This window comes from Sinocyclocheilus grahami, unplaced genomic scaffold (genome assembly GCF_001515645.1).
Source record: "Sinocyclocheilus grahami isolate Dianchi unplaced genomic scaffold, SAMN03320097.WGS_v1.1 scaffold1964.1, whole genome shotgun sequence".
NCBI lineage: Eukaryota > Metazoa > Chordata > Actinopteri > Cypriniformes > Cyprinidae > Sinocyclocheilus > Sinocyclocheilus grahami.
The window spans coordinates 198759-212114 of NW_015507143.1; positions in this window are offsets into that span (position 1 = coordinate 198759).

A 13356-nucleotide genomic window follows, 5' to 3' on the forward strand; every position below is an offset into this window, starting at 1 on the left:
TTAGTTCCACTTGAGGATGAGCAGTTAATGAAGTTTAGGTTGAATCTAATATAAGCAAGACTATTTAACAGTGTAAAGCCATAACATAAGACATGAATTGGCATCAAAACTAGCTTAGTGGAAAATTCCTTGTCTTCTTTGTTCCTTGAAACTTCAAAGGAATACTAACAGTTTTCTTCTTTACACATCTAGTAAAACTGCACTAGGAGGGCACAGTAAAAATTAACTGCCAATGAGAAAAAGGCAAAGCATGTGAGAGGTGGACCACTGGTTGTATGGTACAAGGCCTGCATGCACTCCCTTATTTTATTTTTATTTTTTCTGGCTTCCCCTCTGTCAGGGGCATGATGGGTCAGGCATCCCAAGCACATGATGTTTGGAGGGAGAAGGAGGGACTGGCAAAGTAAAGGCTGAAAGGGAAGGCATCCCGCTTCGGGAGATCACAGGATCTGTGGGGTGACTGAAACATAGCAACTCACTGATCTTATAGTAGATGGGAGTTGAGGGAGCATGTATCATCAATCTGAATCTTACTGATTTGTGTTTGGAGTCCACTGGAGGCCATTGGCTGCATTTAGTGATTAATGTGGTTGTCTCATGACTAAAATAAAAAAGTTGGAATTTTAAAGGGCAAGTGTACGTATGAGAGAGAAAAAATGAAGAATAAAGGACCATTCATACCCAGCATGTGTATTTATTACAAAAGTTCATTGTGAATAAGATTGTGAATAGACAAAATGGGTTTCTACAGAATACGAATGAGTATTTGTTTTCTTTCATTTGAATTTAATGTATAGACATAACCCTGATCGCTTTTGAAATTCAACTAATTAATGCACAGTTACTACATGAAGAAATGTGACCCTGGACCACAACCAGTCATAAGGGTCTTTTTTTTTTCATTATTGAGATTTATACATCATATGAAAGCAGAATAAATATGATTTCCATTGATGTATGGTTTGTTAGGATATGATAATATTTGGCCGAGATACAACTATTTGAAAATCTCGAATCTGAGGGTGCAAAAAATTGTTAAATATTGAGAAAATCGCTTTTAAAGTTGTCCAAATGAAGTTCTTAGCAATGTATGTTATTAATGATAATACATTTTTTATATATTTACAGTAGGAAATTTACAAAATATTTTCATGGAACATGATCTTTACTTAATATTCTAATGATTTGTGGCATACAAGATGCTAAATCTATAAAATCGATAATTTTGGCCCATACAATGTATTTTTGGCTATTGCTACAAATATACCCGTGCTACTTATGACTGGTTTTGTGGAGGTGTAGTTCACAATAGTCCTTTTATATTTCTTTCATGCACAAAAAAAAATGAAATACTCATACTTATCCTGCACATGGAAAATGAGCTTGATACAAACCTGCTTTAATTGAATAATACAACTTTTCCCAGCACATAATGGAGTTAAATGGTTAGTTCACCCAAAAATGAAAATTGACCTGTGTTTTACTTACCCTCGAAGCATCCTAGGTGTATATGACCTTCTTCTTTCAGACGAATCCAGTCAGAGTTATATTAAAAATTGTCCTGGCTATTCCAAGCTCTATCATTGCAGTCAGCTGGTGTTGCAGTTGAACAGTCCACAAGTCGTCAAATAAAGCGCGCGTATTCATAATAAAACGTGCTTCACATGGCTCCAGGGGGTGAATAAAGGCCTCCTGTAGCGAATCCATGTGTTTTTGTAAGAAAAATATCCATATTTCAAACGTAATAAACACTTTTCTATCACTTCCGCCAACTGTCATACGTGGAAGCCGTTCCGGTGGAAGGTGTATGACGTTTATAGGAGCAAAGGAAGAAAAGTCTCCTCTTGGCTTATATCTTTATTCATTTTTCTTACAAAAACGCATGTATTCACTACAAGAGGCCTTTATTCACCCCCTGGAGCATGTTTATTATGAATGCGCACACTTTATTTGATGACTTGTGGACTGTTCAACTGCAACACCAGCTGACTGCAATGATAGAGCTTGGAATAGCCAGGACAATTTTTCGTCTGAAAGAAGAAAGTCATATACACCTAGGATGCTTAGAGGGTGAGTAAAACACAAGCCAATTTTCATTTTTGGGTGAACTAACCCTTTAATATCATATAATTACCTAAGATATTTTTGCTGTCAGCCTTCAATGATTAAATTGGGTTCATTTTTTATTTATTTATATTGTCTTTGGAGTTTCTTTACAAAATCTAAATGTTATTGCTCTAATTTTGCTATTATAGGACAATTTCCAAATATAAGTTTTAAAATATGTTATTTTTAACTATGACATTAGAGACCTGTTAATTCTATTCTGTGGTTGTTTGTTTGAGTGTGTGGTTCAGGCATGCCCTATGTTATGGGTACAAAATGTCCCCACAAAGATGGCAATATCCAAAATCCTTGTCCTTGTGGGGGCATATTTTGGTCCCCACAAGGAAAATGGCTTATAAATCATACTAAGTGTAGCGACTCACCTCACAACAGGAAATATGAATAATTAACCATAACTAGTTATAATTAATTATTCATATTTTAGATCCGCTGTAGATATTTAGCTGACCTCTCAGGGTCAACTGTCTTGTCAATTCTAAGAACGTTAATTTCCTGGTTAAGGGAAATAACTTTCTTACTGTACAATTCTACAAAGCTTGTAGCGTAAATCTGCATGATTAGTGACTCCGGTTATGAGCAAACAATGAACACGTCAAGTGTGATACAAGTAAGGTTTTATTAACTACATAAACACTTAAGCTAGTCTAACATACTACATAAACACATAAACTGGTCTAACATCCTACATACACACATAAACTGGTCTAACATACACATACACACACACATACAGTTGGTATAGGAAAGGGTTAAAGTTTAACTCAGTACAGAAAGAGACATAAGGAATTAAATTTATGAAACAATGAAACAATTCAGCAGATCTAAACCTGAGGGAAGCGTCAGATTCTTAGTTCAAACACACCTTTGTAAAAAGGTGCAAATGATACCTAATGTATCAATTAATAAGACTAAGTGTGATACTTGTGATACTAAACACGGTATATGTAAGGTTATATGAATGAGTGGTTTATCGTAAGCATGAATAAAATAGTCTATAATACAACAGATTAATACAAAACAGCAATAATATACACAATGGCCTGAAGAATATGTGTGTTCATTCAAAGAACGGTTTTCCTATTAATTAACTAGAGCACAAGTCCATTTCTACTCTGCCTTTCCTTAGAGGGACAATGAGTGGGTCATTCTACTCACATTCCTGGGGGGTCATAAAACCAGTGATATCATGATTAGTTGTCATGGGGACCAAGGGGGCCTGGTGTTTGCAGAAATCCTGGCATCCGGTTTATTGAGTGAGGGGACTGTGACGATTTGTTAATCTAATGAATAGTTGATTTGTTAAATCAAATAAAAATTAGAGTGTCAGATTGGTCAAGACGCTACATAAGTGATGTTTTTTTTTAAATCTAAAATAGCAGAAAGTTTTGTGTGAGGGGTAGGTAGGGGGTAGGGTTAGGGTAAGGGGATAAGAAAAACAGTTAGTACAGTTTATCCTGCTATGGATAAACTGGTATTACAGTCCTCCTTAGTTGGTGAATAGACCTTTTATTAGCATAACAACATTCTCATGCCAAACTGTGTTAAAAATCAATTGTGGGTTCACTTTCCTTTATGCTTCAGGTGAAGAGTATATAGTTGCTGCCTAGGATTGCACATCGATCACTTATGAGGCTCCATTTCAGTTTGTTTTTCTTCAGTTAGATACTCATTAAGGCATCTACAGCAAGGTAGGTTTTTTTCTTTTCTTTTGGCACAGACAGAATAAGTGGCATGTTGAGGGGAGGCAAAAGATCAATTGCAAGTAACATTAGTTTCTGTTGATGGAAAAGTGTGTGTGTGTGTGTGTGTGTGTGTGTGTGTGTGTGTGTGTGGAACACTCTGTACCATGGCAGTCGAGTGGTCAGGAAATGTCATTGTTACCAGTAGTGGCTATTATAACATGCCATCTAAAAATACACCCTCTCCACCATTGCCTTTGGCAATGAGCAGAAACACATCGGCTGCTCCTCTGCAACAGCAATAATGTGTGAATCTGTGATACTGTATGTTTCCTCATCACACAGATATTCAATGATATGCGAAAGACATGGTGAGAGGAATTTCATTCCCTTACTGTTACAGTGGAATTGTTTTGACTGAAAGAGCTCTCTCTGTATATGTGTTGTTCAGATGTTGTGTGCTGGAGCATTAGGCTCTTTTTAACATAACTTGACTCATAACCACAGCGCTATCCTTCTTACCACAATCTAAACACACAGTACGTGCTTACCTGAAGTCAGCTACTTTTTTATGGGTGTTTCTTCAGCTTATGTGTCAGAGGTTGATTTTTATGCAACCAAACAGATTAAAACTTTCTTTACCATAAAATTTTCCATGACTTCATCTTTTATTATTTTTTGAAAATGTAGTATTTACACTGGTTCTGGACAATCTTTCAATGTTAACTATGAAATCCATCACAAAAATATGAATATTACATCTTTAAAACTATGATAATTTAAACAGAATAGAATGTATTAATCATAAATAATTTCAACATTTATTGTGAAAATTATATATATATATTTTTTACTCAAATTGCCAATGATCCTTTAGTTGTTGTGTCATTTACGCTATGACCAAACTTCCTCTAATAAAGTTTTATCAAAAGTGGTCACAAAAGACAATGTGGGATCTCCACCACAAGGTGAATGGTGATTTGACGTGGTGAAACTGACATTCATGATGAAAAAAAAAAACACTTAAAAATGACAGAATTCTCCTTCACCATATGGTATATAAAATGCCAGCTACATTTAAAAAGTCATTGCTTCATTCTCATTTCAATTATAGAATGCCATACAACAATACAGCATTTGAGATGTGCTGGAAATGACACTGTGCTGAAAAACTTGCGTAACTCACAAGGAAAAGAAATCTAAACCTCTGGTTCGTAAAGGTCCACAGGGCCAAATGGAGCCGCGTGTCTGTTTGTGTGTGTGTGTGTGTGTGTGTGTGTGTTCACGTGTTTGTGGAGTCTGTGCTTAAAGCTCCAGTTCTGTCAATGAGTCATTTCTGTCTCTTCCCGCCTTTCTCTCTGTCTCTCTTTTGCTGTGCAGAACGAAATGAGAGAAAAAGACTGAGAAAACCTGCTGCTGACAAATGTACCTGTGCTCTCCCGTGAGCGGAGTCTTGCAGTGTGTCACTGTGTGTCTCTCACTTTCCCCAACAACATCTCACCGGGTTTTATGAAGCTATGTTCAAAGAGTGTCACACTGCAGGACATCTGCAAGACACGTGAAAGGGAGAAACAGAGCAATAGAAAGAACAATGCTCAAGACAACAAAAACAAGAGAAATAGGAATGAACGTCCAACTGGTACAAAAAAGCACATACATACACTATGTTGCTGCTTACTGAATATTGTAAAGTACTGCTTATTTTAAACAACAACAACAATAATAATAATAATTGAAACAGTATGAATTATGCAGTGATAAACATTTCACATTTGGTAGTCAAAAGTTCATATTTCAAAGATATTTCAAAGGTCTTGGTACAGTGTAATGTATTGTGGGATACAGTACTCTGTTGTTTATTGCACATTTTAGTAAATATAGTAAATTGTTTAGTTTTCTAAATGCTTGAAAACACAACATATCCTTAATTTTCAAGTAGTATGAACAGACTCCACAAAATAAAGACAAAGGAAAAATCAGTTACTACAATTAAATTAAGACCACATTAAATGTTGTGTTAAACTATTTCAGGCACACTGCTATCATCTCTTCTTGTATTTCTGTGTGACCTACTTTTTGTTTGTGTGTGATGATATACAGAGCTCAAATGTCACAGATGGCAATTAAACTTTTGTACAACATTGTTCCACAGCAACAAGACTTGCTAATTAATAATTAAGAATTTTTGCACATAGCTTGTTTGTTCACACTTTAGATGTCTCAAGTACAATGAGCTATAACATGCAGAAAAATAATTTAATGATCTTGGAATAGATGTGCACAGAAGTTTTGTTATATTGCCTCCTTGAAATGAAGTCTGTTTGCTAACTTTTACAACTCATCCTTTCTTCAAAATCCTGCTGGTAGATGCTGTAACCATCTGGGTCCGAAAAACAGAATAGCTTGTACTCTGGTGAAATATATATATATTTTTACAAATTTTTTTTTTGCAAGAAAATTAAAAACTACAAGCATACTAAACAATATTATGTCATTTCAGATCATATACTTCCCAGATGCAGTGGGTAAATAAATCGTTGCATGCTTGCATCACTCTTAAAACCACCATACTCGCAGGGACACCAGCTCACCAATTGAATTAGTCCGCCTGGCTAACATCATGTTCAAGTAACAGAGCCCAAGCGTAATTGGCTTGAGGGTAGAAAACAAACAAGCAAAACACAGCTCAGCATTAGCCATCTGATTCAATTGTTTAATTAGGACATGCATTCCAGCAAAAACAAATTTCTCAGAGGAATAGCCATAACTTGTAACTCATGCTAATCTACCAGTGCAGTCTAACTACTGCATTCTACTCATCTACTGATCATCTCTAAAAAGGCTTTAAGATACTTTAAGCCTAATAGAACGTACAGTAGAAATGGTTTTCACTCTGTTTTCAAATTGCTAGTAAATTTAACAAACAATTGCAAAAAAAAAGCAAGTAACAGATTGAATTAAACGTAATTTTGAAGTAGAAAAATGTTAATAGTATTTTCTTGTAAAACATACTTGTTACAGTTCTCCAGCCAACAAGTTTGAGCAAGCATACATGATTTTAGGACTACTATTGTGGTGTTGTGGTACAAGTTATGTTCTGCAAATGTAATTTTGTGTGTGGGTGAATCTTTTTTAAATACAATTAAGTGCATTTCCCTCCAAATTCTCATTTGGCGAACAACAAATACTACTATGATTTACTGTATACATTTTTTTTTTTGCATTACATTAGTGCGAATTAGGGGAGGATATGGGGTTAATTGCCATGAAAATAATAATTTAAATTTTCCAACAAACTGATATAATGTTCTTTGTGCAAAATATAATTCCATGTTTCTTTCTTTTGATTTTGGTTGAAATGTGGCCTAGACATGTTCTTGACAGGTTTTGTGAGATTCATGTGTCTCCGGTAAATGAAGAATCAGTTTCAGTTTCAGCAATATATTTTGTATTATTATGTTATTCTATTTTGTATTATTGTTTTAAAAAACTTAGAATGAACATAAATACAATTAAGGAAGGAATAAATAATTGCTGATTGATTGATTGATTGATTGATTGATTGATTGATTGATTGATTGATTGATTGATTGATTGATTGATTTACATACATTAAAGATTGTCAAGAGAAAGTTCAGTGCATTTAACTATAAATGTGCTGTACCAAATCATATAGAGAGCAATTCAGCTGGGCCTATTTACATGTCTGTTTCTCATTCAACCACCACAGGAAACCAAGCAGAGGAACATGTGTTATCGCTTTCCCCGTGTCTCTCTTACAACAACACGTGCGCATTGATCGCCTCTCCATACCTTTGTCTCCTCTCTTTTCTCAAGAGATCAACACATGAGTCGTTTAACATACAAGTATTTATAAACAATTGATATAAGATTGCGATAAACTTTGCTACTGATATTACAAGATTCAGCCATTCTCTTTTAATTTAACTCAAAGTTTTGTTGGAGAAAACCAATGGTTAGATTAAAAGCAAAGTAAAACAATGAATTGCTTTGTGTCGTGTTTTTCTCTTTTGATTAATGAATTCAACCATATGAAATGCAGCTTTTGCTCAAATGGTCTTGGAAAGATGAGAAAAACTGCTTTCAGCATGAATGAGAGAGCCAGAGAGAGAGAGAGAGAGATGTAAAGATGGAATATTAATACCACTAGCATAGATAATGTGGCTAATTACCGTGGCAAAGACTGCAGCCAAGTATTATATTAGAAACAGCACTAAATACAGAGACTGTACACACACACAATTGTGCATGTTCATGCGGTATGTGATGCTTCCAAACACATCTGCACATAGTTAAAACACATTTCCACACTAGTGCGATAAAGAAATGTCAGTCAATTATATGTGTGTGCACATTTTTTCCAGTTTAAAAAAAAAAAGATACTTGTGCAAAGTCAACTTAAATTCCCCCCAAGTTTTGCTCCAACTGGAAGTTATGTTTTTTTATTTCCAGATTCTGTCTAGAAGCACTGAGTGAGTGTGTGTGTGTGTGTGTGTGAATTATTCTTCAGCAAGAACACATTCTGCATTCACTGTCATCATGTTGACTCACTATACAACAACTTCACAAAATGAGGGAAATAATGAGGTATGTTTGTGAGAGGAAAAACAGATTCACACTTCGAGAGTTTAAACCCCTATTTTGAAATGTTTGCAGTTTCGTAGCATTTCTTCACGCTTACAAGAGAAAAGCTTGCATGAGCTATCGCAAAGTTTCCTCGCAGAGGTACCTTTTTGAGCTCAAGCTAAAATATAGATATTAAATACTCCTCTGCACTAAAATATTCAAATGCCTTTAGCTAGCCAAAAGAACATCCTTCTAATATGTTTGATTTTTTTTTCATGTTTAAGAGGCAGGATCTGAATAATTGATAGCTGCTTTTTAATGACCTGAAGATAATGTGGGACTGGAGTGAAAAGAGACCGAATGTAGGCGGTAGAGAAATGTGGAGAGGAAAGGTGGTCAGAAAAACCAAGGGGGATTGTGGGAGGGGGATTTATAGGCCCATGCATCAAAATCTCTTTGTAGATGGAAGACGACCCCCAGAGCACCATGCATCATCTCCACATCTCAGAACTTGATGAAACTCAAAAGTAGAACCGTGTGGATTGCACAAAGTTACAGAGATGCTTTCATGTAGACTGCTGTATCAAAGTGCTACAAAAAGGCTTTGTTAGATTGTTTGATCTGTTTGATGGAAAGGAACAACATTGTAAAGAGTTGTCAAGCCATGTGCACCTTGAATTTTATGAGGGTTGGGTGATATTTTGGCTTGAACAAAATCGACAAACCCAAGTTACAAATTCCCTGTTGAACTAACATTGATGCCATTTCTATATAGTGACCTATGTTAGTAAATTTATGTTAGTTCAAATTTATGGATTTGAATCATATGCATTTGTCTGGAGTTGCTGTAAACCCCTTGTCTAAGTACAAGCCAAAATTGATCAGATTAAACCATACCCGTTTTCTACCGACAGGCTGCTGGTAGCATTTACACAGCAAAAAATACAGTTCTTTGCGAGAAAAAAACAGTTCCATGCACGCAGGCCCCAAAAGCCTGCTATTCACAAACCAGGAACATTAGAGGTCGAGATGTGGGATACTATCTGTATCAAATGTAAGTACTGATTACAATTAATGTTATTTGCTGCATGAAAGCAGCTTCTGATTACGTAGAAATTACTTTGAATGTTAAAATATGTGCTTGTTTGTGGGCAGGTTATCTATAAGATATGATTTGGGAGATGCACATAAATATAGAACAGGTCTTGATTTTTGTCCTTGGACTGCTATGCATTTTCTCCTCAGCTGCACAATCATAGGTGATCTTCACTACGTTGAATTATTGAGAGATTCTTTTTCTCAGTTCATCTTCCAAACCACTGTGGTTTACAGTGTTTTTCAGGCCATTGTGAAAGTCTTCCATTGTGTAAATCATGCTATTGGAGCAACCAAGCTTTTGTTATTCTGCAGGTTAATAATTTAACACTACAGGATACTGTTGTATGACCTAGAGATTAGCATTTGTGGGAGGGGAGATAGTTATTGAAATCTCAAAACTGACATGCATGGGTAATGACCAGGCCCAAAGCGAATCTCTGCTCATTTTGAATGGAAATCTCTGGAAATAAATATGAAAGGTATATTAGCCAAAATATTCAATAAACAAACATGCATGTGAAGGATGGGGGGTTGTTCCAATTCTTTGGAGCTTTCACAGTAGTTTCTGTGTAAAGCTGATGACCAGTTTAACTGTGACTGACAGAACATGAGAATAACAATAATAACAGCAAAGACACCATCAGATAGAAATAAAATAGGAAAGACATGATTCAGTGCTTTAATTGACTGAATCAGGAAAGTAAGGAGAAGGTCATTGGGCTAATTCGCTTTGTTTCCGCATCCCAGCTGGTGAGCTCTGCAAACAGCTGGAGCACAAGAGCTTCCAGAAGAGCAGAGGAAGAGAGGGTTAGATGAACGACAGGACATTTTGTCGGTCACTTGCTTTGTATTTCAATGGTATCGGACTGAACCGTTATTCAGAACTGGTACCAGAATCGAATGATGGTCAGTTTCATTTACGGTTCTCGCACATGCATTCTTCCGCTAATGCTGATGGAATCCTGAAAGTGTCCTGCACTACTTAACTGCACTACAATGTTCCTCCTGAATTTTGAGCATGAAACAGACCAGTGTAGGCTGATTACAGAATGTCTCTGAATTGGTTATTTTTAGTGAATGAAAACTATACAGCACAACCAGGCTATAGCAGACTCCTAAATGAATGACGCTTATGATTCGGTTCTATGTAGTGAATTAAAAAACAAAGTGCAACTAGGCTATAGCTGACTCCTGAACGAATGATTCCTATGATCCGGTTCTTTGTAGTGAATAAAAAATGTACAGCTCAACCAGGCTAGTCGACTCCTGAAAGAATGTGTCACGAATCCGGTCCGTGGCCTTCCGGCCGATTACCAGTAGAGGTCACTCTACAATTACATTGACTCTCACACTACACAGACTGTTACATGTCACTCACAGCCTTCACTAATCACACGCTCACCTGAGAGCCATTACTCACTCTATTTAACACTCACTCAGTTCCTGTTCAGATCGCCGAGTATTGTCTAGCGTTTTTCACTCCCCTAGTGTTAGCTACCTTACCGAGCCATTCCGTGGTTTCTGTTTTATTCTCGTGTATTGTTCTGCATTTTCCACTCCCCTAGTGTTAGCTGCCTTACCGAGCCTAGTGTCTTGTTTTTCCTTGTTTTCATCATCTTGCCTTGTCTGTTTCCCCGTGTTCTGATCACTGCCTGTGTACCTGGATTATCCCTCGAGTCTCGCCCAATTGGATACTGTTCGCCCCTGCCTGGACCTTTGCCTTGTACCTGGATTATCCCTCTTGGCTTGCCATCAATATACCTGTTTGCCATTGTCTGACCTATGCCTGTTTTTGACCACGTCTCTTGCAAATAAAGCCTTGCAGATGGATCCGCATGCTTCCTGTGTTCCCTCCGTTACAGAATGACTCTTATGATCCGGTTCTTTATAGTGAGTCAAAAACATAAACCCTGACTCCCAAACAAATGACTCTTTGGTTCAGGTTGTATTTAGTGAATCAAAAATGCACAGCTTACAACTATGAGGCTTAAATCCTTGAAGTTTCTGACTGATTTTTCATAAGACAAGATGCACATTATGAGTTTTAAATTATTTTATAAAAAATAAATTAATGTATGTTGTCCAGTGTTTATCTGTAACCATTTACAAAGTCAGCAAACCTTTTAAAAGTTGTGTAGAGTATTCTAGCCTTAAATGTCATGGATTCAGGATGTGCCGTTGTTAGACTCTACACATGTGTCCAAACATTAATTTGAAACAGTGATGTTAGAATAACAAGTTTTTTTTGCGCCTTGTAAAGATGCAAAAATGTGAATGAAAACAGTTTGGATTGAATTAGAAACTTTGCACAATGTCATAAAACTTCATGATGACCTTCATAGTTTTTTCTGAGGCACATATGTTCAGCTGAATTGCACATATATCTGACTTTAACAAGACTCTAACACATAGCACAAGCAATGACAGGAAATGACACATCATTAACCGAGTGCCTGAGCTTAGGGATGTAGGAAATAGAGAAGGAGAGAGGGAGAGATATAAAGAGAGGGACCAAGATGGGGAGAGGGGGCCCTTGCTGGTTAGAATGGCCCAGCTGGAGATCCAATAAAAACATGGCAGCCATAGCTAATGTGATTCCTCTCACATGAGTCAGTGGTGTATAAATATCCAGGAAGGACCCCTTTCTCTCTCTCCCACTGTTTCTCTGTCTTTCCCTCTCAGTCTTTTGGGTATCGCAGATTCATCAGATCCATAAATCACCAAAAGGGCTTGCGTTCGAATTCTATGGATATTTATTTGACGCTTTCATTTTCTCAGCTTTGCCGTGGAAGAGATGGAAGTGAGTGTGTGATGTACACTGGGCAAATTCCTCACCAGCTTTATTGAGCCCAAATAAATTGTGTGAGTGCGTTTCCCAAAGCACTACATTTTCAAAAGGGACTCCCCAGAGGCTATGCACAGTTGTTGATAGCCTGCAGATCTCTAGCTGTTAACGAACCCCCCTCTCTCTCTCTCACACACAAACACACACAACTGTGCATACTGTACAGCCTAGTACACAAACTACTAGTAAGGGCATTTGTATAGTAATAGTTAACTTAAAATGTAGGCTTTATTTTCACTTCTTCAGAATTTTTTTTTCTTGTCCCTAAATAAAAAAGGAGAAATTACTGATAATGTGCTTGTTGCTCTTTTCCATGCAGGTACAATACATAAGGGCTGGGTTTTCGAGCTTTAAAACCATGCAAACACAACATAAAAGTCACATATGGCGCAAGTATTATATATTCAAAGTCTTCTTAAGTGATACGATAGCTACAGGTAAAAAAAAATACAAACAAACAAAAAAATAAAACAAGTAATTATTTAGTTTTGACATCTTGGCATGTTCATGAAAGCGTAATGTCGTAATGACATTATTATTTCTATTTGAAATTTTTTGATAAATGACCTGATCCTGTTCATAAAAACTTTAAATAACTGGTTCTCAACTCACTGACTGAATATATGTTTCATATTATTTTATTCATATTATATTTTCATAATAAGATAGTATACTATATAAATAAAAAATAAATAAAATTACTTGTTTAATATGCTACATGTGAATTTAGACATAAAACTATATGTACATTATGTACAGTATGATATATTTATATTTATTCCAAAATGTGCTAAAAATTACATTTAACAATGTCATTATTTGTGTTTTTTTAAATAATACCTGTAAGTGAGCATTAAGGATGGCATAGGTAAAAAATATGGTAAATGGATATTCACAATTAAATCTACAATATCAACCAGTATATATATGCAATACAGACTAAGACAGATACATTTAAAAAGTATTTAAATATGATATATCATGTATACTTAAAATATTTTCATGAAGCTTTTGCATACT